Raw genomic sequence first — 25,082 nt, 5'->3', positions numbered from 1 at the left:
AGTGGAGCTTCAGAGTGGAGCTTCAGAGTGGAGCTTCAGAGTGGAGCGTGGAGCTTCAGAGTGGAGCTTCAGAGTGGAGCGTGGAGCTTCAGAGTGGAGCTTCAGAGTGCAGAGTGGAGCTTCAGAGTGGAGCTTCAGAGTGGAGCTTCAGAGTGCAGATTGGAGCTTCAGAGTGGAGCTTCAGAGTGCAGAGTGGAGCTTCAGAGTGCAGAGTGGAGCTTCAGAGTGGAGCTTCAGAGTGGAGCTTCAGAGTGCAGAGTGGAGCTTCAGAGTGGAGCTTCAGAGTGGAGCTTCAGAGTGGAGCTTCAGAGTGGAGCTTCAGAGTGGAGCTTCAGAGTGCAGAGTGGAGCTTCAGAGTGGAGCTTCAGAGTGGAGCTTCAGAGTGCAGAGTGGAGCTTCAGAGTGGAGCTTCAGAGTGCAGAGTGGAGCTTCAGAGTGCAGAGTGGAGCTTCAGAGTGCAGAGTGGAGCTTCAGAGTGGAGCTTCAGAGTGGAGCTTCAGAGTGGAGCTTCAGAGTGGAGCTTCAGAGTGGAGCTTCAGAGTGCAGATTCAGAGTGGAGCTTCAGAGTGCAGATTCAGAGTGGAGCTTCAGAGTGCAGAGTGGAGCTTCAGAGTGCAGATTCAGAGTGGAGCTTCAGAGTGCATAGTGGAGCTTCAGAGTGGAGCTTCAGAGTGCAGATTCAGAGTGGAGCTTCAGAGTGCAGAGTGCAGCTTCAGAGTGGAGCTTCAGAGTGCAGAGTGGAGCTTCAGAGTGGAGCTTCAGAGTGGAGCTTCAGAGTGGAGCTTCAGAGTGGAGCTTCAGAGTGCAGAGTGGAGCTTCAGAGTGGAGCTTCAGAGTGGAGCTTCAGAGTGGAGCTTCAGAGTGGAGCTTCAGAGTGGAGCTTCAGAGTGGAGCTTCAGAGTGCAGATTCAGAGTGGAGCTTCAGAGTGGAGCTTCAGAGTGCAGAGTGGAGCTGCAGATTCAGAGTGGAGCTTCAGAGTGGAGCTTCAGAGTGGAGCTTCAGAGTGGAGCTTAAGAGTGGAGCTTCAGAGTGGAGCTTCAGAGTGGAGCTTCAGAGTGGAGCTTCAGAGTGCAGAGTGGAGCTTCAGAGTGGAGCTTCAGAGTGCAGAGTGGAGCTTCAGAGTGGAGCTTCAGAGTGGAGCTTCAGAGTGCAGATTCAGAGTGCAGATTCAGAGTGGAGCTTCAGAGTGGAGCTTCAGAGTGGAGCTTCAGAGTGGAGCTTCAGAGTGGAGCGTGGAGCTTCAGAGTGGAGCTTCAGAGTGGAGCGTGGAGCTTCAGAGTGGAGCTTCAGAGTGGAGCGTGGAGCTTCAGAGTGGAGCTTCAGAGTGGAGCGTGGAGTTTCAGAGTGGAGCTTCAGAGTGCAGAGTGGAGCTTCAGAGTGGAGCTTCAGAGTGGAGCTTCAGAGTGGAGCTTCAGAGTGCAGATTGGAGCTTCAGAGTGGAGCTTCAGAGTGGAGCTTCAGAGTGGAGCTTCAGAGTGCAGAGTGGAGCTTCAGAGTGGAGCTTCAGAGTGGAGCTTCAGAGTGGAGCTTCAAAGTGGAGCTTCAGAGTGGAGCTTCAGAGTGCAGAGTGGAGCTTCAGAGTGCAGAGTGGAGCTTCAGAGTGGAGCTTCAGAGTGGAGCTTCAGAGTGGAGCTTCAGAGTGGAGCTTCAGAGTGGAGCTTCAGAGTGCAGAGTGGAGCTTCAGAGTGGAGCTTCAGAGTGGAGCTTCAGAGTGCAGAGTGGAGCTTCAGAGTGGAGCTTCAGAGTGGAGCTTCAGAGTGGAGCTTCAGAGTGCAGAGTGGAGCTTCAGAGTGGAGCTTCAGAGTGCAGAGTGGAGCTTCAGAGTGGAGCTTCAGAGTGGAGCTTCAGAGTGGAGCTTCAGAGTGGAGCTTCAGAGTGGAGCTTCAGAGTGCATAGTGGAGCTTCAGAGTGGAGCTTCAGAGTGCATAGTGGAGCTTCAGAGTGGAGATTCAGAGTGCAGATTCAGAGTGGAGCTTCAGAGTGCAGAGTGGAGCTTCAGAGTGGAGCTTCAGAGTGGAGCTTCAGAGTGCAGAGAGGGGCTTCAGAGTGGAGCTTCAGAGTGGAGCTTCAGAGTGCAGAGAGGAGCTTCAGAGTGGAGCTTCAGAGTGGAGCTTCAGAGTGCAGAGAGGAGCTTCAGAGTGGAGCTTCAGAGTGGAGCTTCAGAGTGCAGAGTGGAGCTTCAGAGTGCAGAGTGGAGCTTCAGAGTGGAGCTTCAGAGTGGAGCTTCAGAGTGCAGAGTGGAGCTTCAGAGTGGAGCTTCTGAGTGGAGCTTCTGAGTGGAGCTTCAGAGTGGAGCTTCAGAGTGCCGAGTGGAGCTTCAGAGTGGAGCTTCAGAGTGCAGAGTGGAGCTTCAGAGTGGAGCTTCAGAGTGCAGAGTGGAGCTTCAGAGTGGAGCTTCAGAGTGGAGCTTCAGAGTGGAGCTTCAGAGTGGAGCTTCAGAGTGGAGCTTCAGAGTGGAGCGTGGAGCTTCCGAGTGGAGCTTCAGAGTGGAGCTTCAGAGTGGAGCTTCAGAGTGGAGCTTCAGAGTGGAGCTTCAGAGTGCAGAGTGGAGCTTCAGAGTGGAGCTTCAGAGTGGAGCTTCAGAGTGCAGAGTGGAGCTTCAGAGTGGAGCTTCAGAGTGCAGAGTGGAGCTTCAGAGTGCAGAGTGGAGCTTCAGAGTGCAGAGTGGAGCTTCAGAGTGCAGAGTGGAGCTTCAGAGTGCAGAGTGGAGCTTCAGAGTGCAGAGTGGAGCTTCAGAGTGGAGCTTCAGAGTGGAGCTTCAGAGTGCAGAGTGGAGCTTCAGAGTGGAGCTTCAGAGTGCAGAGTGGAGCTTCAGAGTGGAGCTTCAGAGTGGAGCTTCAGAGTGGAGCTTCAGAGTGGAGCTTCAGAGTGCAGAGTGGAGCTTCAGAGTGGAGCTTCAGAGTGCAGAGTGGAGCTTCAGAGTGGAGCTTCAGAGTGCAGAGTGGAGCTTCAGAGTGGAGCTTCAGAGTGCAGAGTGGAGCTTCAGAGTGGAGCTTCAGAGTGCAGAGTGGAGCTTCAGAGTGGAGCTTCAGAGTGGAGCTTCAGAGTGGAGCTTCAGAGTGCAGAGTGGAGCTTCAGAGTGGAGCTTCAGAGTGGAGCTTCAGAGTGGAGCTTCAGAGTGGAGCTTCAGAGTGCAGCTTCAGAGTGCAGATTCAGAGTGGAGCTTCAGAGTGGAGCTTCAGAGTGGAGCTTCAGAGTGGAGCTTCAGAGTGGAGCTTCAGAGTGGAGCTTCAGAGTGGAGCTTCAGATTGCAGAGTGGAGCTTCAGAGTGGAGCTTCAGAGTGCAGAGTGGAGCTTCAGAGTGGAGCTTCAGAGTGGAGCTTCAGAGTGGAGCTTCAGAGTGGAGCGTGGAGCTTCAGAGTGGAGCTTCAGAGTGGAGCGTGGAGCTTCAGAGTGGAGCTTCAGAGTGGAGCTTCAGAGTGCAGATTGGAGCTTCAGATTGGAGCTTCAGAGTGGAGCTTCAGAGTGCAGAGTGGAGCTTCAGAGTGCAGAGTGGAGCTTCAGAGTGGAGCTTCAGAGTGCAGAGTGGAGCTTCAGAGTGCAGAGTGGAGCTTCAGAGTGGAGCTTCAGAGTGGAGCTTCAGAGTGGAGCTTCAGAGTGCAGAGTGGAGCTTCAGAGTTGAGCTTCAGAGTGGAGCTTCAGAGTGGAGCTTCAGAGTGGAGCTTCAGAGTGGAGCTTCAGAGTGGAGCTTCAGAGTGGAGCTTCAGAGTGCAGAGTGGAGCTTCAGAGTGGAGCTTCAGAGTGCAGAGTGGAGCTTCAGAGTGCAGAGTGGAGCTTCAGAGTGGAGCTTCAGAGTGGAGCTTCAGAGTGCAGATTCAGAGTGGAGCTTCAGAGTGCAGATTCAGAGTGGAGCTTCAGAGTGCAGAGTGGAGCTTCAGAGTGCAGATTCAGAGTGGAGCTTCAGAGTGCATAGTGGAGCTTCAGAGTGGAGCTTCAGAGTGCAGATTCAGAGTGGAGCTTCAGAGTGCAGAGTGGAGCTTCAGAGTGGAGCTTCAGAGTGCAGAGTGGAGCTTCAGAGTGGAGCTTCAGAGTGGAGCTTCAGAGTGGAGCTTCAGAGTGGAGCTTCAGAGTGCAGAGTGGAGCTTCAGAGTGGAGCTTCAGAGTGGAGCTTCAGAGTGGAGCTTCAGAGTGGAGCTTCAGAGTGCAGATTCAGAGTGGAGCTTCAGAGTGGAGCTTCAGAGTGGAGCTTCAGAGTGGAGCTTCAGAGTGCAGAGTGGAGCTGCAGATTCAGAGTGCAGATTCAGAGTGGAGCTTAAGAGTGGAGCTTCAGAGTGGAGCTTCAGAGTGGAGCTTCAGAGTGCAGAGTGGAGCTTCAGAGTGGAGCTTCAGAGTGCAGAGTGGAGCTTCAGAGTGGAGCTTCAGAGTGCAGAGTGGAGCTTCAGAGTGGAGCTTCAGAGTGCAGAGTGGAGCTTCAGAGTGGAGCTTCAGAGTGGAGCTTCAGAGTGGAGCTTCAGAGTGGAGCTTCAGAGTGCAGATTCAGAGTGCAGATTCAGAGTGGAGCTTCAGAGTGGAGCTTCAGAGTGGAGCTTCAGAGTGGAGCGTGGAGCTTCAGAGTGGAGCTTCAGAGTGGAGCGTGGAGCTTCAGAGTGGAGCTTCAGAGTGGAGCGTGGAGCTTCAGAGTGGAGCTTCAGAGTGGAGCGTGGAGTTTCAGAGTGGAGCTTCAGAGTGCAGAGTGGAGCTAGCTTCAGAGTGGAGCTTCAGAGTGGAGCTTCAGAGTGCAGATTGGAGCTTCAGAGTGGAGCTTCAGAGTGGGGCTTCAGAGTGCAGAGTGGAGCTTCAGAGTGGAGCTTCAGAGTGGAGCTTCAAAGTGGAGCTTCAGAGTGGAGCTTCAGAGTGCAGAGTGGAGCTTCAGAGTGCAGAGTGGAGCTTCAGAGTGGAGCTTCAGAGTGGAGCTTCAGAGTGGAGCTTCAGAGTGGAGCTTCAGAGTGGAGCTTCAGAGTGGAGCTTCAGAGTGGAGCTTCAGAGTGCAGAGTGGAGCTTCAGAGTGGAGCTTCAGAGTGCAGAGTGGAGCTTCAGAGTGGAGCTTCAGAGTGCAGAGTGGAGCTTCAGAGTGGAGCTTCAGAGTGCAGAGTGGAGCTTCAGAGTGGAGCTTCAGAGTGCAGAGTGGAGCTTCAGAGTGCAGATTCAGAGTGGAGCTTCAGAGTGCAGATTCAGAGTGGAGCTTCAGAGTGCAGATTCAGAGTGGAGCTTCAGAGTGCAGAGTGGAGCTTCAGAGTGCAGAGTGGAGCTTCAGAGTGGAGCTTCAGAGTGCAGAGTGGAGCTTCAGAGTGCAGAGTGGAGCTTCAGAGTGGAGCTTCAGAGTGGAGCTTCAGAGTGGAGCTTCAGAGTGGAGCTTCAGAGCAGAGCTTCAGAGTGGAGCTTCAGAGTGGAGCTTCAGAGTGGAGCTTCAGAGTGGAGCTTCAGAGTGCGGAGTGGAGCTTCAGAGTGCAGAGTGGAGCTTCAGAGTGGAGCTTCAGAGTGCAGAGTGGAGCTTCAGAGTGCAGAGTGGAGCTTCAGAGTGGAGCTTCAGAGTGCAGATTCAGAGTGGAGCTTCAGAGTGCAGATTCAGAGTGGAGCTTCAGAGTGCAGATTCAGAGTGGAGCTTCAGAGTGCAGAGTGGAGCTTCAGAGTGAAGCTTCAGAGTGCAGAGTGGAGCTTCAGAGTGGAGCTTCAGAGTGCAGAGTGGAGCGTCAGAGTGCAGAGTGGAGCTTCAGAGTGGAGCTTCAGAGTGGAGCTTCAGAGTGGAGCTTCAGAGCAGAGCTTCAGAGCAGAGCTTCAGAGCAGAGCTTCAGAGCAGAGCTTCAGAGCGGAGCTTCAGAGTGGAGCTTCAGAGTGGAGCTTCAGAGTGGAGCTTCAGAGTGGAGCTTCAGAGTGCAGATTCAGAGTGGAGCTTCAGAGTGCAGATTCAGAGTGGAGCTTCAGAGTGGAGCTTCAAAGTGCAGAGTGGAGCTGCAGATTCAGAGTGGAGCTTCAGAGTGGAGCTTCAGAGTGGAGCTTCAGAGTGGAGCTTCAGAGTGCAGAGTGGAGCTTCAGAGTCCAGAGTGGAGTTTCAGAGTGCAGAGTGGAGCTTCAGAATGCAGAGTGGAGCTTCAGAGTGTCAAGAGCAATGCCAATAGCTCTAACTTTAACAAAGGCAAAACCATTGCATTGTAAATGCTTGTTATCATTCTTTTCCAATTCAATACCCATCCTCTAAAGCGTAACCAGACAAAGGAAAAGGGAAAGGACAAAAAAAAAGTTTAATTGTTCTTAATCAGTCTAGGTCTCAGGTTGTACCGGGTCTTGTCAGGTACCGTTTGGTGTCGAAACAAAGTCTCTGAGTTTGTTGTGTTCAATCACAGATGTGATGGTACAGCTTCCTGCAATACATCGTCGTCTTCTTTATCAGACCTCGTCCGATCCAGACTTGCACTACTGAAAGGTACCAACCGAGGGACCCTTTCGCCCTCACTATCACCTACACCCTTGCGGACCCACTGGTCAAAAGGCAAAGGCAAAGGTACCCTTTTGCAGTGCACGCCATGGATCCAGTTCTTCTTTCCGACAACCTTTACTGCTGTATGTGTCGCCAGAAGTACTTGCCGAGGCGGCCCCCAACGAGGTTCCAGGTTCTTCTTTCGCTGAAAATTCTTCAGACAGACCCAGTCTCCGGGTTGGATGGAGTGACCTGGATCTGTGGAGGCCTCCAGCAAAGCGTTTTGAACCTGCTGGTGAAGAACACGCAATTTAGTGGTGAGGTCATGCAAGTAGTCAATCAACATAGGATACGGAATATCGGAGTACTTTTTAGGTCGAGGGACTCCCCAGACGTTAGCTGGGCGCCCAAAAACAACTTCGTATGGGCTGAGTCCCAAGCGAGAGTGTACAGCTGTTCTCGTAGATAGGAGTGCCAAAGGTAAAGCATCGGGCCAAGCAAGACCCGTGCTGGCCTGAATCTTTGCCAGCTTGAGCTTGAGAGTGCCATTATAGCACTCTACCAAGCCTGCTGACTGAGGGTGGTTTGCCGCATGGAATTTCTGCTTAATACCAAGACCTGCACACACCTTCTGCATAATTTGGCCTACAAATTCACTTCCATTGTCACTCCAGACAATTCGCGGCAAACCAAACCTCGGGAAGAATTCCTTCAAGAGGGCTTTGGCAGTGGACAAAGCAGTATTATCCTTTAAAGGGTAGGCCTCTATCCATCTGGAAAAGGCACACACCACCACCAGAATGTACTTAAGATTGTTACAACGTTCCATATGAATGTAATCGATTTGTAATACCTCAAAATGATGCGTAGGGGGAGGAAAATGACCTGCCAGAGTTGGGGTTCCCTTTCCTGGATTATGCATCAAACAAATGATACAATGTTTCACCACATTTTCCGCACATTTAGGGATACCTTCATTCTGCCATACTGGACCCAGAAGTTTGCATATCCCTTTCGCACTGATGTGGGCTGGACCATGCGCCATAGTAACTACGGGCAATACATAGGCGTCTGGTAACAGCCAACGCTGGTGTTCTGACAATTCTGTCCAACACCCTGTCGCGTCCAACATTCCCGCACTTTCTTTCCACTTACTCAATTCCTTCTCTGTAGCCTCTTCTTGAATCATTCTCACACTTTCTATTGTGTCCTCACACATTCCTCCTTCTCTGACCCATCTTGCAGGGCCTGCAACATACATGCGACTTGTAGCATCTCTCGCTGTTTCTTTTGCTACCTCGTCTGCAAAAGCATTCCCTCGACCCACATCAACAGTGATCCTTTTATGTGCACTACACTTCACAATTGCTATCTGGGTAGGCAAAACAAGTGATTCCAAAAGGTCATTCACTAACTGACCATGCTGTATTTTAGTACCATGTGAGTTAAAGAACCCTCTTTCCTTTCAAAGGCGGCCAAAACTGTGGGTCACCCCAAATGCATATTGGCTGTCGGTGTACACATTCACTCTCTTCCCTTCAGCCAATACACAAGCTCTAGTCAAAGCTATCAATTCAGCTGCTTGGGCTGAAATCTGCCTAATGCGTGCTGTCTCTACAACTGTATGCAAAGTGGTAACAGCATAGGCTGCAGTCGTTTCACCATTGGGGAGCTTAAAACAAGAACCATCCACCCATAGGATCCCATCCGGGCCCACGAGTGGTGTATCTTTTAAGTCTATTCTGCCTTTCGTTTCCTCCTCTGTGCGGAGAAAACAATCATGTTGTTCTTGGGTGTCTTTCTCTTCTGGAATGGGTAACCGTGTTGCTGGATTCAAAGTATTACATCGCTTGATGTGTATATGACTAGCCAAGAGCGTCAGCTCGTACCCAGACAAGCGGGCACTCGTGAGATGTTGTGCTTTCGTTCTGTTCAAAAGAGTATCCACTGCTTGGGGTACCATAACAACGAGAGTATTATCCAGTACCAATCCAGCAGATTGTCGAATGGAGATCGCCGCTGCTGCTGTAGCTTTGAGACAACTAGGCAATGCCTTGGCTACTGGATAAAAATAGGCACATGGCCGCTGTTTGTCTCCAAATTGTTGCGTTAAAACTGACAACGCACAACCTTCTCTTTCATGAACATAGAGTGTGAAAGGCTTACTGTAATCCGGAGTACCTAACACAGGGGCAGAACACAAGGCAGTACGTAAGTTAGAAAAACTCTTCTGATATTCGTCAGTCCAAGGAAGAGTTTGGGGTGTGTCTTTCAGAGTAAGTGCCAGTAGAGGTTTAGCCAACAAAGAAAAATTTGGAATCCACTGTCTACAATAAGAGGTAATGCCCAGAAAGGCACGCACCTCCCTTTGTGTAGATGGTACAGACATTTGTGCGATTGCTTGAATACGTTCTGGGGTCAATCGCCTTCCCTCCTTCGACAAGAGATGTCCTAAATAGGTAACCTCTTGGGGGCAATATGGTAGTTTAGAGGGTGACACCTTGTAATGCAGGTCAGACAAATGACGCAACAGCGAAACAGTCACATTTTTACAAACATCCTCTGAATCAGCAGCAACCAACAAATCATCCACATACTGAATGAGAGTGGCACCTGGGGGCAAAGTGAAAGCATCAAGCTCAGATTTCAAAACCTGACTATAAATGGAGGGACTCTCACAATAGCCTTGGGGTGCACGTTTGAATCAGAAACTTCGGCCTCCGAGAGAGAAGCCAAAAATATCCCTACTCTCTTCAGCAATAGGAATGCTGAAGAAAGCGTTTTTGAGATAAATAACCGAGAACCAGGCAGCCGAAGCAGGTATCATAGTGAGCAATGCAGTGATATCTGGGACGACAGGAAACTGGGGTATAACGATCTTGTTAACCTCCCGAAGATCAATCACAAAACGGTATACAGGGGGCTGAGAAGAATCAGTGCATTTAAGAACAGGTAATACAGGACTATTGCAAACATTTCCTCTTCTTTCTTCAACCACACCCTTCTGAACTAAATCATAGATGATAGCCAACAGAGCTCTTTCGCCATCGCTGGAAATTTTATACTGAGGAATGCATGGTAATTTAACATTAGGCTTGACAGTAACCACGTAAGGTGGAATTTGGAGCAGACCAACATCATTTGGACCTGTAGCCCAAAGCGTAGCAGGAAGGGAATGCAATTCGGGTGGGAGTTGGTCTTGAGACAAATACATAGGAGAAACCAATTTCTTACCTAAAGTAAGATGTACACCAGAGGGGGAACAGTGCAATGTTGCATGAAGACTTTTCAATAAGTCCAAACCCAGCAAATTCTCGCCGCAACCGTTAAAATGAGCGGGCCTCCAAATCATAAGGACCAATTGAGATAGGCAAAGGGTTATGAACTGGGGCACCAGAGAATCCTACAGAAACGTTTGTTAAGCCAGACAAAGGTGCCCCAGGGAGTTTGGAGTGAATGATAAAACTTCTCATTGCACCAGTGAATGATAAAACTTCTCATTGCACCAGTATCCAAATGAAATGGTTCTGAAACACCCAATGCAACAACTTCAACATAAGGCCCATTCTGATCCACTGGAACTGATAGTGAAGTGAAGTAGTGTGGCTCACTGGTTAGAGGCGGCAGACCCGAGAGCAGAGGACGGCCCGGGACCAGGGTTCGATTCCCGGCGCGGCAGGTTTCTGGACCAGGGTCAGCGGACTCGATAATTCTCTCGGCAGGTTTCTGGACCAGGGTCAGCGGACTCGATAATTCTCTCGCCTCGGTGCCCACTCTGATCAGCGTTCACACTCGGCAACTCTGCGCATTAGCTTGCCTCATCTTCACTAACGGCCCCACCAGACCGCCGGGGATGCCTGGTTTCACCCTGGAGATACCCATTAAGGGACCATCTCTCAGGGAAGCCAGGAAGGGTTTCGCAGCGGTCGAAGCGCCTTGGGACCCTCCGGGTAAGTAGTGCGCTATATAAATGCCTATACATTTAAATTTACATACGACTCCCTTGCTTTGTCCATGGCTGTCCTAACTAGTGTGAAAATCCTGAATCTCATTTTCAACACAATAGTCGTCATTGTAATATTGTGCAGACTGAGTATTCTGCTGGTCAAAATAATTCATAGAATTTTGAGGGGGGAGAGGAACGCCTTGTCTGAGACAACTCATCTCGCCCTCTACCCCTGGGTGCTGACTGAAAACCACCATGGCCTCGCGGCCCTGGCAATCCACCATTACGTTGCAATAAAACCGGACAGCTATTCTTAAAATGAACTTCCTCTTTACAATATGCACATTGATTAGGACCTAGTAAAGGTCGCGGAACAAAGTGTTCAGGTTTCGGTAACAACTTCTGAAACTGGGGAGGCTGTTGAAATTGGCGCTGAGCAGAACGAGGGGGATAAGCCTGTTGCAAAAGAACCTTTGTTTTTAATTCTTTAGTCTTTTTCTCAAGTTTATCCTTTTCCTCCTTATCCCTATTCTCGTAATACTGAGCAGTGGCTAATATCTGGGCAGATGAAGAAACAGCCCACAAACTTTCGGAGTCTTTCAATTTATGCGATAATTCTGGAAGTAAATTAAATACAAATGTATCCACGAATAATCGCTGGCCACCCTCAGTACTCATATCCTGACCACTGTGGTCGATGAACTTCTCCTCGAAACGGGTAAAGAAATCGGAGACACTCTCGTCTTTCTTCTGTTTACACGCAGCTAACTTATCCCAGTTAACACGTAAGGCAGGCATCATTGTTTTCATTAAAGTGATGATCCTACCAGGCAGTTCTGCAATCAAAGCATCGGGTTTAGCACCTCCTACTTGTGCTGCATCCGCGGCAGTTATAGCAGCCCGATTACCACCTAAAGCTTGGTCGTGGTCCTCCCTACGAATCCGAGCCCATAACGCTTGTGGGACTACATTTCCCATCAGCATATCAATATCGGCCAAATTCATGATACACGCGTCAACAGTCTGGGACAGCTCTTTATAATACCCAGCTGGATTTTTATGAGAGTCCGGTAAAGACTGTTTAAGCGCCAAAACTTCAGATCGTTTCCAGGGAACATGTACCCATATACGCTGGAAATGAGCAGGGACACCCGAAATATTGCCTGCCTGTGGGACCGCATCTCTCCATACTGGAGGAACTTCTCTCATAGGATAATGTTTCACTTTCTGACTAACTGCAGGATCAGGGTCAAGAAAAGCCTGGGAAGAAAATAAAGACCTAAGAGTCATAAGTGTTCCTACAGCGTCCTCAACCTCAGAACCCACAATAAATCCTTTATCAAATTTAGCCTGTACATCTAATAGACCCTGGGAAGCTACACCCAAATCCATAACCTCCCATCCTTTGACAAGAGCGTCACACATAATATTAAAAACATATCTCTGCCTGGGCGCATCACACTGATGAAAGGTGCTCATGATATCGTACACGCTATACTGTGGACCACTCATGATCCATTTGTGAGTGAGACGATCCAACACAATTCACTCGTCAGGACCTGGGAGTTGGCTATGGGATTGTCTTCGAGAAAGAGCAGGAGTCAGGTTAAAAGGCCCAAAGAGGGGGGAGAAAAGACCAGAAACAGTATCGACCAATCGTTTTTGAGCTGTGGGAGAATCTGACATTAGAACCGGAGACAAGGCATTAAGCGAAGCAGGAGAGGGGCTGACAGTTACACGAGGAACCAGTGGTAAAGGAGACTGAGGTACAGGAGTCCGAGGGACAGGAGTCGGTGCCAAAGGAGGCGGGGGTAGCAATACTGGAAGGGGCAATTGTGGAAGTCAAGTCAAGTCAAGTCAAAGAATTTATTTAGCGCACTACATACCCAGAGGGTCTCAAGGCGCTTAGGGAGGGGGAGGATTACTTGTCAAATATCCACGTTTTAAGTTGCTTTCTGAATGCTAGGTGGTTCTGGGTAAGGCGAAGGTAAGTGGGGAGTGAGTTCCATGTTTTAGCAGCCAGGTATGAGAAGGATCTGCCTCCCATGGTGGTCTTGTTGATGCGAGGTACAGTGGCGAGGGCTTGGCTGGAAGAACGTAGTTGGCGGGAGGGGGTGTAGAAGGACAGTCGTGAGTTGAGGCATTCTGGTCCGATGTCGTAGAGTGATTTGTGTGCGTGGGTTAGCAGTCGGAAAGTGATCCTCTTGTTGACGGGTAGCCAGTGGAGGTCTTTCAGGTGACCAGAGATGTGTTCGTTGCGCGGGATGTCTAATACGATCCTGGCTGAGGCGTTTTGGATTCGTTGGAGTTTCTTCTGGAGTTTAGCGGTAGTGCCTGCGTAGAGGGTGTTTCCGTAGTCCAGTCGGCTCGTGACCAGAGCATGGGTGACTGTTTTTCTGGTTTCGGTGGGGATCCAGCGAAATGTTTTTTTGAGCATGCGAAGAATGTTGAAGCAGGATGAGGATACGGCGCTGACTTGTCTGTTCATTGAGAGTGAAGAATCCAGGATAACGCCTAGGTTCCGTGCGTGGTCTATCGGGATGGGTGCTTTTCCAAGGGCTTCCGGCCACCAAGAGTCGTCCCATGCAGAGGGGGAAGTACCTAAGATGAGGACTTCTGTTTTATCTGAGTTCAGTTTCAGACGGCTGTGTTTCATCCATTCGGCAACTTCTTTCATTCCTTCGTGTAGGTTAGTTTTGGCGGTGCTGGGGTCATTGGTGAGAGAAAGGATCAGTTGAGTGTCATCCGCGTAAGAGATGATGTTGAGGTTGTGTTGGCGGGCGATGGTCGCGAGGGGGCTCATGTATACGTTGAAGAGGGTGGGACTGAGTGAGGATCCTTGTGGTACGCCACAGATGACTTCAGTGGCCTCGGACTTGAATGGTGGAAGGCGGACTCTCTGGGTTCTTCCGGTGAGGAACGAGGACCAATAGCGGAACAACAGGTGGCTGGACAAGTGGTAACAAAGGGGGTGCATTAGCACCTTGTACATAGGGCAGAGGCAATGTCAACAAATAGGACAGTAAGGGATCTTCATCAAGATCCTTACTCTTTTGAGAAGTATGCAACACAGGGTAACATCTATCTATTGCCATATGATGCTGTCTTTCTGAGACTTCCATCGCCTGATCAATCTTTATATCTTTAAACTGCTGGGCAGGCTGTATAATCATCATACCTTTCTCTTTCTTATCTCTTTTTGCCTGCTTAATTTCTCTCTGTTTGGCTTCCTTACGCCAGAGGCGGAAAGAGTCAAACATCGCCGGCCAGGCTTTTCTTTTGAACAAAATTGTTTCTAAATTGTCTAATATGTCAGGCTCAAAACTACCATTTTGTGGCCACTGCAGAACACCATCTTTCTTTGTGTATCGGATCCATGCCTCGTTAAAGGCAATGGGGCCAACACCATGTTTCGAATAGAGCTCTTAAGTGGGAGTTCCAACCGGAGGAATTGGACAAGAGTCCTCCAGCCGGGAATCCCTATTGCAACCAAAACAACAAAACTTCCTAAACTTGCTAAGACCAGGCATCTTTAATTCACTGATCTTCTTTACAAACTTCATGGGATTAGAGAAAATAACACAAATTACCCCTTGGCTTCGGCTATTGCAATGGTCGAATAATAAACTCATAAAAACACGTAATACGTTGGGCGCCAGTTGAAGAACCGGGCCATATGGGCCTGGCGGCGCAGGGCACGCCTTAAATCTCCGAGTTTACCTGCCTTGTCGGACAGAGACACGAGACACTCTGTTAGGCGTAGAAAACCAGGTTTATTAGCTGAAGCTAAGAACAGTTGTCCCAGAAGTACAGAGTAGGTTCTTAGGAGACTGCCACTTTTACTCCGTGGCGTACAATCTTTTATAGCACACATATTCACAACGTATACTCCCAATACATACTAGGCTAGCAAATAGGAAAAGTTGGAAAACAAGCTATCAAGTGTACCAAATACGCCCTTCTTCAGATTCTGTGTGTCACCCCTCCCCATAAGTTAATCAGTGCTAGTGCCTACAATCCAATCTGCAGGTGGCAGGACGTACTTGTGTGCCTCAAAGGATAGTTGTGTAACAAGAGAATACAAGGAGAGAATAGCGAAGGCCAGTTGGATAAAATAAAGTAAGGAAAGAATAGGGAAAGATAAACAGTCAGTCGAGACAGGGATCAATCAGCCGAGACATGGATTAGTGGACTCGGCCAGACCCTGACATCGGTTTCGTAAACAAGGGCAGGGGGTTACTTTTTAACAGAAGAGACACGTAGCAGCTGGAGAAGGCAAAAACACTCCGTTCACCATGCTGCCTGAGTGAGGGCAACACAAAATGGCAACCGGACACAAAATGGCGGCCGAATACGGGACGAAATCGAAAACCTCAGACCCTCCTTTTGCCATTACTCAGGCAAAACACAAAAGGACTCAAGTTAGTCTGAGTCGATGTCAATGGCCATGAGGTTGTCGAGCTGTTGCTGCAACATCATTTTAATGTTCTCTGTTTTCTGTGACACAGGCCTTGGGGCACACATGGTGGCACAAAGACCGCAGATAGCAGGGCCACATTGCAAACAAGGACAACAAGAGCAAATGATGGCCAAAACCATTCCAAGAAAGGTTAATACCTTCCATCCTCATGTGGACAGTAGTCCCCAAAACAATCCCATCACAGACCAATCTCCTGCGTCCTGGTGAATCGACTCGGATATTACGTGTAATTTAGAGATGGCTTGGTATACCGTAGGGGCATTATCAGGAATATAAATGCAGCAACTAGACCCAATCAATTTACAGACTCCTCCGCGATCTGCAAGAACAATGTCTAGAACCATCCGGTTCTGAAAAGTCATAAGGCGGTCCGCCTGAAGTTCAGCTGTTAGATTACTCAAGGCTCCAGAAGTCACATTTATGGTAGCCTCAACAGCACGAACTAACTGTCTAATGTTTCTGCCATTGTGCCCCAGAAAGGAAGGAACCCTTTTAAAAAGTCCCCTCCCTCTTGTCCTGCTGTGTCTTTGGATTCGATAACCCCTCTGCCATATCTATTTCTGTGAGGACCTGAAGGAGCAGTGTATGTCGGAGGGAGAAGAAAAGCCACATAACACGTTCCTGAAAAGTTGCTGGGGAGCCACGTGTAGGCTCTGTCGTGGCAGACAAAGTATGTGCCCTGAGATGGTACTAATGGTGAAGAAATCTGAGATGAATAGATGTATGTACGGGAACAAACACTCTTTTCCTGTTGGTTTCTAGTATTTTGACCATTTATCTGTAAACACAAATTTCCTCGATGAGGTATGGTCCGAATTGGTGGGGATCTCCTTCGTCTAGCCTTATCTGTGAGGCTAGTAACGTAACGAGTCACGTTCCAACCATCATACGCTCGTTTCTCATCAACGGGGATCTTACCACTTTCGGCAACTCTAGCCATAGCCACTATTCCCTTTACCACATAACTGTGACTAAAATCTGCTCCACCACCATTTGGACCAACGAGAGGATGTCAAAGTTGATTCTGGTATGCATTGGAAAACATGGCCAAGATCAGGGCTTGATCCATCACCGTTATTTAGCTCACTGCACCATCCCAGCGCAGAACCTGGCTATATGCAAATCAGTCTGTCCCTGGCCCAGTGCATCATGGGAACAGGGCAGATTAAACTACCAAGCCAATTCTTCACCAGAAAGGAGACAAGCTACCGCACCATCAGGATTCAAGCAAGCCGGGCCGACGACGGCTGAAATGCCAGAAACCGGACCCCGGAAGCTTGTTTCCTTCCCAGTATAAGAATTGGCTTAGTAGTTTGGTTTGCCCTGTTCCCATCATGCACTGGGACTGGGACAGACTAATTTGCATGTAGCCAGGTTCTGAGCAGGGATGGTGCAGTGAGCTAAAAAACGGTGATGGATCAAGCCCTGATCTTTGGACTGGGTAAGAGTGGTCTGCTTAATTCAGACACTCTGTTCATCACCACCCCCTTTTCTGAATCATTTTGTCCACCATAAGCGTGGAAGGGTATACTCAGATGTGAGTCCCTTGCTCATTGCACCATCAGGATTCAAGCAAGCCGGGCCGACGACGGCTGAAATGCCAGGAACCGGTCCCCGGAAGCTTGTGTCCTTCCCAGTATAAGAATTGGCTTGGTAGTTTGGTTTGCCCTGTTCCCATCATGCACTGGGACAGGAACAGACTAATTTGCATGTAGCCAGGTTCTGAGCTGGGATGGTGCAGTGAGCTAAAAAACGGTGATGGATCAAGCCCTGATCTTTGGACTGGGTAAGAGTGGTCTGCTTAATTCAGACACTCTGTTCATCACCACCCCCTTTTCTGAATCATTTTGTCCACCATAAGAGTGGAAGGGTATACTCAGATGTGAGTCCCTTGCTCATTGCACCATCAGGATTCAAGCAAGCCGGGCCGACGACGGCTAAAATGCCAGAAACCTGTCCCCGGAAGCTTGTTTCCTTCCCAGTATAAGAATTGGCTTGGTAGTTTGGTTTGCCTTGTTCCCATCATGCACTGGGACAGGAACAGACTAATTTGCATGTAGCCAGGTTCTGAGCTGGGATGGTGCAGTGAACTAAAAAACGGTGATGGATCATGCCCTGATCTTTGGACTGGGTAAGAGTGGTCTGCTTAATTCAGACACTCTGTTCATCACCACCCCCTTTTCTGAATCCCTTTCATATGCAAGCGCCTGTACACAATAGAAACCCCCACACCTCCAGCTAAACCTGATGGCAGCAAAGCAGTTACCAACACCGTCTATTTCCTACTCTTCCCACAAGCGGCCTGAAAAGCACTGCTTCTGTGCACTGAACTTCAGTGTGTGCAAAGAATGTTTTGTGTCTGTTAAAGCTTTGCCCCGAATTCCTGTGTACATGTCAACAATAGAGATACAAGATGAAAGTGGGGGATTAAAAAAAATAATAATTTGGGTTAATGTATTTTCCCCATTGACCTCAATTGAAATTGAGGCAATGTCAGGCGGAAGACAACCAAAATAAAGGGCTTTTTTTTACAACAGCAACAAATCGGGACTCTCCCTCCTGACTCGGGTCGAAACTCTTATTAATGCACCGTATTTAGTATTTGTTGCTAAATGTGGCAGTCCAATAGCGTGCCAGTCGGTGCCAAAATATAGTGTTCAATCATTGCATGCTGATGCTAGTGCTTTCTTAAATGATGATAGTGTGTGTTTCTCAAAAGGAGTGCATATCTCAATTAAAGTGAGTGTAACTTTAGTTTTCATACGTACCTTCCTATCAGTAATGATATCTGTCAGAAGTGGTTTATTTATTTATTTATTTTTGTTTATTTACATCAGCACCAGTTACAATATAATGAAAAACAAGCATTTGCAATGCAAAAGGTCTCGCATATACGCAGGTTTGAGCTATTGACATTGCAAATAACACAGCCTTTTATTTTTGTTTTAGTTTTTAAAACAGAAATAAAAGGCATTGTCATTTACAATGCCAATAGCTTAAACTCGCATAAATGCAAGACCTACTGCATTGCAAATGCTTGTTGTCGTATGGGAGGGTGAAGGAGGTTGATGTGCCAGGGCACAGGGGGGGCAGTAAAGCCTTCAACAACTATTAGCATAAAGCCTGGTTGCATCTCTTAGTGACTATGTACACTGTTGGGCAGTAAGGCTCAGTTAGCATGTCTTCATTTTTCTATTTAATGTTTATTTAAGTGCTACTTAAATGAAAAATATAAACGAGAACAGAAATGACTGTTGCACCACCTGTGCTCTACATTTTATCCATAGTGTCCATATCAAAGCACTATTCTGTACAGATGAAGATGCAGGATTCTTTAGATATTTTGGTGATTTACAATACCTTGTGGGGTAGGTCGTCTTCTAGTGCACACTAAGAATGATCTGATATTCTTCGAGCAGACACTCTCTGATGGCTGATTAAATGTGTGTAAAAGAGATAGTAATGCGTTGACATTTTGCAAGACAGCTGCGTAAATGAGACCTAATCAGAATCATGAATCCACGCATCTTTTCTTAGAGGACAGGGAAGAAATTTGCTCCCAATAAGTAAAGTGCACTTAGCATAGACTCCATTTAAAAAAAAAAAACAGCTATAACAACCTAGTGCAAGTGTGCACGTCAACTTAAATAAATGTGAGAAAATACTAGCTTTAGCATTCTTTTTTTCTTGTGTCAAAATAAATGTGGATAAATACAGGGAAAGTAACGAAAAAATAAATATGGATAAATACAGACGGAAATGTGAAAAAAATAAATACCATAAAACCGGGAGCCCTAATCATGTACTAAGTTGCTTTCCTACACCGCTGAATGTGTTTTATGCATCATGTGTTTTACCTACACTGCTGAATGTGTTTTATGCGTCATGTGTCTTCCCTACACCTCTGAATGTGTTTTTATGCATCATGTGTGAAGCTTCTGCTTGTTCTAAGTTCTAAACGTGCTATTTCTTTACCAAGTGCTTATTCCTGACAGTGGTCCCTGTGGCCCTGTCCTATATGTACATAATCCCCTGTAAATTCTGCCCGTGCCTATGGCACAATGTACATCCTGTGATTCTGATTCTGATGTGTTCTGATAATACAAAGGCTATTTTTATATAACATTGTGTGGAGTTCCTTTTGTGGGTGGCCTGGGATGTTGTTTCTGGGGGTGCATGCGCAAATGCTTTACACATCGCTTCTGAGATAAGCCTGACTGCTCGTGCCAAGCTACCAAGAGGGTGAGCAGGAGTTATCTTGGCGGGTGACTTCCTTGCCCTGACTTAGTGTGGTGGTGTCTGCCTGGCTTTGGCGCAAGCCTCAGCCGACTAGAAATCGCATTTCTAACATTGTTGGTCAGCGGTGTGAAATGGACTTGTGTTTGCGCAGTACCACAGCGACAACTGGTCTCACTACAAAACTCTGCATTTTAGATAGTCACATGGAAAGGGATTATTGTTTTTTAAGTTTGTTCTAAAAATGTAATTTCTTTGGAAATGTGTTTCTTGTGCCCTGTGAGTTAGGTGTCCCTAGCTCAGGAGGGTAGATCATCCCCTAAGTGCAGTGTGTTTTCTGGATTCACCAAAAGGGTGTGATCCAGTGGTGGCAGCAAAAATGTGTCCAGTGCATGTGTTCCCCGTCCCGTTCCCAGAGTGATGGTACCTGTGTCACGTGTGGTCAGGTTGAGGAATCAGGGGTGGTAGAAACTGCCTTACCAGTCTCTGGGGGGGGGGGAATGAATGTTGTGTTGCACTGGACAAGTGGTGTGGGTTCTTTGGGATGGGGAGCTTGTTGAATAAATGGATGTGTGTTGGATTTCAGGGGTGGGAGTTTCCCCTTCCCCTGTGCCATTGTGTTATTTGTTGGGGAGTGACCCTAAGGAAAGTTCTGGTCTTCCAGCCCGGTGGTGGAAGTGGCTCAGAGGAGCACAAGCCCGGTCTCTGTGGTCTGGGTGTTTTTTGGGAACACCAGGTGAGGGGGCCTAGCATGTCCGTATGGAGCGTCCTTTGAGGGGGATCTCCCAGTGTCTGAAGGACGTGGAGTATCTGTAAGCAGAGCTCCATTAGTCCTGGTGTCTGGCAGTACCGCTCCAGTTGGGAGGGTGCCGAAGTCCAGATGGAGGGTTGCGAGGGGGATAGGCTCCCCAGTGGAGGAACCAGTGGGTGGCCTAGGGCCTGTTCCTGGCTGTGGACAACCAAGGAGTACCAGTGGGGTAGCCTGGTTGGGCCTGTTTTTTTTTTAAGGTATGTCCTTGTCTTGTGGAACAACAGGGCGTAGAACCGGAGGGTGTCCCTGCAGTGCGGGCCCGCGTCCGTGTTCTATCGCCCAAAGCCGGGAAGTCCATCACAGTGGTGATTGGTCTGCCCTGCGTTTTGGCTGGAAGGGGGTTGTGTTGGACTTGGCCCTTCTGACAGGTTCACCCCTGAACTTTTTGCCTGGAATTATTACATAATTATGATGATTTCTGGTCTTTGCGCACTTTGACACTGTGGCGCAGTGTAAAGTGAGTGCGCTCTCTGAGTGCGTGTGGTGAGATTGGCCTGCCCTCCCATAGGAATGCATGGGGAATGTATGCGTCCCTGGTAATTCCTGATGCGTGGGGAGCACAAGGTTGAGTTTGGTATGTGCAGACTCGTGTGATGAAATGCTGCGCGATGATGTGTGTGGCATAAATGTGTCTAGTGTGGAAGTGCCACTTCTAGAAGTTGGTGTGCCTGTGCAGTGAATGTGCTGGCTTGTGATTGGCTGGAGCTGGCTGGTGAGCCTGGCTCCATGAGTCAGGATGGGTCTGCCCCGGTGGTGAATGGGAGATCTGCATGTTGATGGCTGGGGAGGAGTACACCTGGGACCTGAATAGGGCTGGGCTTTCCCCACACAATGCTGGCTCCGCCCCCTGTAGTGAGTCTGATGTCCCTGACCCATCCTGTGAATAGGCAGTGGGGCTGAGCAGAACAAAGTGCTCAGGAACCAGTTGTATCTGGTTCGCCCCTTGCCTGCACCTTTAGACAAAGGAATTGTGTGTATAAAAAGAGGCTGTGACCTCTTGTAAAATGTTCTTGTTTTTCCTGACTTGAATCTACCAGGGACGTGCTGCTGCTGGGGCCCAGGGGAAGGCTTGCCTCCCTGGGCCCTGCCCAGCCCCTGGATGCCCTGAATTCTGGAGGATTTCTTTGGGACCTTTTGCTGTATTTCCCTTGCCCCCAGGACTTTTGCGCTGTCTTTTTACTTTAGGGCTGGGTGCCCTGCCCCTGAAGACTTGATTCCCTTGGGATCCTCCTGCTTTGCTCCAGGATCCTTTCCCTAGCTTTAAGGACCTTTTTCTTGCCCGTTGCCGGGCCGCTGCCTACCGCGACCCGGAAGTTGTGGAGGTGGGCGGGGCCTGGTGACCCCTTTGTTCTGCTTCGCCCTGCCTGGGGGAAGCCTTCGTATGTTCTTCCGGTCTCCTCGCCTCTAAGCCCCGGTCCCGAGATGGGGGACCGGGTGAACGAGGGCACTGTCGGGCCGGGCTCCTATGAGTCCGGAGAGCCCCGCGTGCCGCCGTTGGTGAAGGACGTCTGCCCCCCTTCCCCGAGCCGGTGAGTGTTAAAGGGCTGGGGGGGGGAGCTCCAATGTACATCTTGGTGCTTTGAAGGCACAGGGACAGAGTTCTCATGATCGGCCCCGTCTGGTAGCGGGCCGCTCCATCGATGGGTCATCTTCTGTTTCTAGGGCCCCAAGGAGGTCCCGGGGGCCCGTTTCCCCTAGAGCCCAGGAGTGGCTCCCCGGAGGCCCAGTGATTTTAAAGCACCAGCATTTTTGGGGGCTGATTATTTTCCGAGCGCGAGTGGGCCCACCAGCAGGCATAGTGCTATTAGGGGCCAGTGGGCTGCACGAGTGGCACAATATTTGTATTTCGAGCCTGAGAGGCTCCACCAGTGCGAGAGACATGTTTTACTTCAGAGCCCACAAGGCTCCCGGGGGCATTATTGTATTTTAGGAGCCAGAGTGCTCCAAGGGGCACAGTTGTTTAAGAATGATTAAATGCAGTCAGGTCTCGCCATAGCGCCGACCACTCAGTATCGGAGATATCTCTCCCTATCATTACCTCCCACTGCTCCATGTAACGAGGCCTAGGCGTCACCGCCGATTTAAGCTAAAGCTGGTATAGAAAGGAGATGACTCCCTTCATGGCAGATGTCCGCAGTATGAAAGCCTCGAATGGCGACGGAGGTCTCGTTGCAGCCTCCATTACCCCAGGCGACGTGGCCCAATGAAGCAGTTGTACATGACGATATCGTTCGGACTGGGGGATCCCGTAGTCCCTCATACAGTTCGCAAAGGTGAGGGGATCCTGCCCATGAAACAGATGGGTCAAGGCCCTGCAGCCTCCCTCCCTCCAGACATCAAAGGCCCCCTCTCGAAGCGCCGGCGGGAAAGCCGGATTGAAGTGCAAGGGCGTAAACGGCGAAGGGAACGTAGTCCAACGCTCATCCGTGGCCAAGGTGTCCCAGACCTTCAGTGTGGTACCCGTAGGGGTACTGTAGCGATTACGTGGTCTGGAATGCTCAGACAGTACCATTTAATGAACTCTCGCTCTCAGCCTGTTTTGCGTGGAGGAAAAGGTGCGAAAAGAAGAAAAAACTACAATTACCAGCATGCCTAGGGGTTGTTCTTACATAAGCACTGCCTTCACTAAGGAAAGGTGCTTGTCAATTTACCTGTGTGTTAAGGAATGGCGGATGGTGTTCCCCGCCGGATTTCAGCTGGAAGATAGAAGCCCTTTGGATTCCTGGACTTGTGGGACTGAAGTATCGGATTGTTTGACTATTTAAAGCCCTGGCCGTGAGGTATTGTGCAAGAGAAAAGCGGGATCGCTTTCTCTTCGCATTTAGTTGCATTTCACTCTGTTACTGTGTTGTGGGACCGCGGTGCCTTGAAAACGCATTTACTCGCGTTTTATTGCACCAGCGAGAAAAAAGGAAAATCAATCACTTTGACAGCGTCTGACTAAGAAGACGTGTCTTGTGGAAATTGTTAGCGTAGGAGGTCGGGTTTTCTTTCCTTTGTGAACTGTGATAAAGAGAAAAGGGGAAATTCATTTCTAAATTGAACTTGGCCATTTGTGTAACTGGAGCAACAGAGACGCTTACTAACTTTGGACTAGCGTCAAGACTTTCATTTTGGAAAAGCAGAGAAAATTGAGGAAACATGAATACCAAGAATACTATGTCCTCTATTCATATTTTCCTATCAGGTGTCCAGTACAGGACTGCGCTATTTGTGGTGGTTCATTCCATGTGAACTTTGAACAGGGAATACTACTTTTGGTGATTCTGCTACCTTGCTACAGGAAAATAAGTGCAGATTATTTCAGGCCTCAGGGTGTGGTTTTCTGGTGAGTAAGGGGACAATTCCTTGGGGCAGGGTTAGGATATTCAAGAACAGTAGTGTTTACCCATATGCCTTTGTCATCCTTTGCAGTGAGAATATCCATTGAGGGTACCTACAATCCTGGGACCAATCCATTGAGGGAATCACAGGAACCACATCTTGTTTATTATTTTATCCACTTCCCTTTTTCTCCCGTGGCACGAATCCACGCAGAGAGTCTATATCGTCTCTGTAGGGGGTCGTGTCTAGGAGGGACTGAGGGGCTTATCTTCAGGTCATTGTCTCCACCTGGCACAAGGACAAGGTTAGTGGCGTTTGTTGTTCTTGAGCTGCTGCCAATCACGACAGATTGACAAGCCCAAGTATATCACGCCAGGCCTGGGCGATGGAAGTCGAGACAGTGTTAGCGAATGTACTGGAGAGTCTGGCAGCTTTACAACTAGAGGTGCAGACCTCCAGGACAGAGAACCAGGCTCTATATAAGGAAGTGGGAATATTAAGGAGAGAGGTATCCGGTATGTCAAGTAAAAAGATGGATGGGGTTTCTTACATAAGACCAGCAACACTTCCACCTCCTGGGGCGACAGTACACACCCCCACTCTTGGAGCTGAAGGGGGAGGGTATTTTGAAAATCGCCTTATCACACAGCCACCTCCCGATCCAGCCCACACAGTACATGTTATACAAAACATGGGTATTCCATTGGCTCCCCCTGAGAGATTCTATGGGGATCCCCGAAAATTCGAAACCTTTCTGAACCAATGCCGATTGCATTTTCTTTGTAAACCTGGGGTGTTTCACACTGAATCAGCAAAGACAGCATTTATGATGTCCTACATGGGGGGGAATGCTGCGAGCTGGACTATCCCATTACTAGAAAAGAACGACCCTGTATTACACAACTTCACAACTTTTTATTTGGAGTTAAGAAAACTTTTTGATCGAAAGTCCCATATGCTGTCCCTGGATAGGGAATTGAACACTTTGCGTCAAGGATCTCAAGACTTGTTAGCCTACATCACGTCCTTCAATAGATTAGTAGTTGAAACTGAATGGCCTCCCGGAAAAAGACTATCGTTGTTCTATCAAGGACTAAGGGGAGAGCTCAAGGATGTCCTGGCGCAAGTGGTACACCTTCCTAACACCTGTGAGGAACTCATAGATCTAACGGTTCAGTTAGACCATAGACTTCAAGAGAGAAAAGGGGATAAAAATCGAGGAGATGGATGCTATTTCTATCCCCGCTTTAAAAGTTCCAATGAAGACCCACCCAAATCTGTGGAAGGCCCTGAACCGATGCAAATAGGAGGCATTCGAGGACCCCTTTCGCAGGAGGAAAAAGATAAAAGACGAAGATTGAAACAATGTTTGTACTGCGGAAAAGGAGGACATTTCATTAAAGAATGTAGAGCCAGAAATGCTCTCCCTGGTAAACCTTTTGTGCCTCGGGTCCAGGCTGTCATCAAGGCGGAAGAGACGTCGGAAAACTTCTAAACCCAAATCAGGAAGAGGTCTCTGCCTTGGGTTGTTCACCTTCAACGATCTCACCTTCACTTGCCACTACTTTGCATCCAGCAGTAGCCCATATGAACCTTAAAGTAACTATCTGGGTAACGAATCAGAACTCATTGACTATTGATGCATTGCTTGATTCTGGGGCTACAGGTAACTACATCGATCAGGAATATGCCATGAAAGTCGGAATCACCTGTGAAAGGAAGGAAAAATCTGAGCTGGTGAAGTCTGTTGACGGAACTATGCTATCGTCCGGTCCTGTGTCGTACCATACACGATCCTTGTTGATGCAGACCAATCACAATCATCAGGAATATATTCAGTTTAATGTTATTGATGCTCCCCAGTTTCGACTCATTTTGGGCATGCCGTGG

This window comes from Lissotriton vulgaris, unplaced genomic scaffold (assembly GCF_964263255.1).
Source record: "Lissotriton vulgaris unplaced genomic scaffold, aLisVul1.2 SCAFFOLD_557, whole genome shotgun sequence".
In the NCBI taxonomy this organism is placed as follows: domain Eukaryota; kingdom Metazoa; phylum Chordata; class Amphibia; order Caudata; family Salamandridae; genus Lissotriton; species Lissotriton vulgaris.
Note: the sequence above shows the minus strand (reverse complement) of the source record.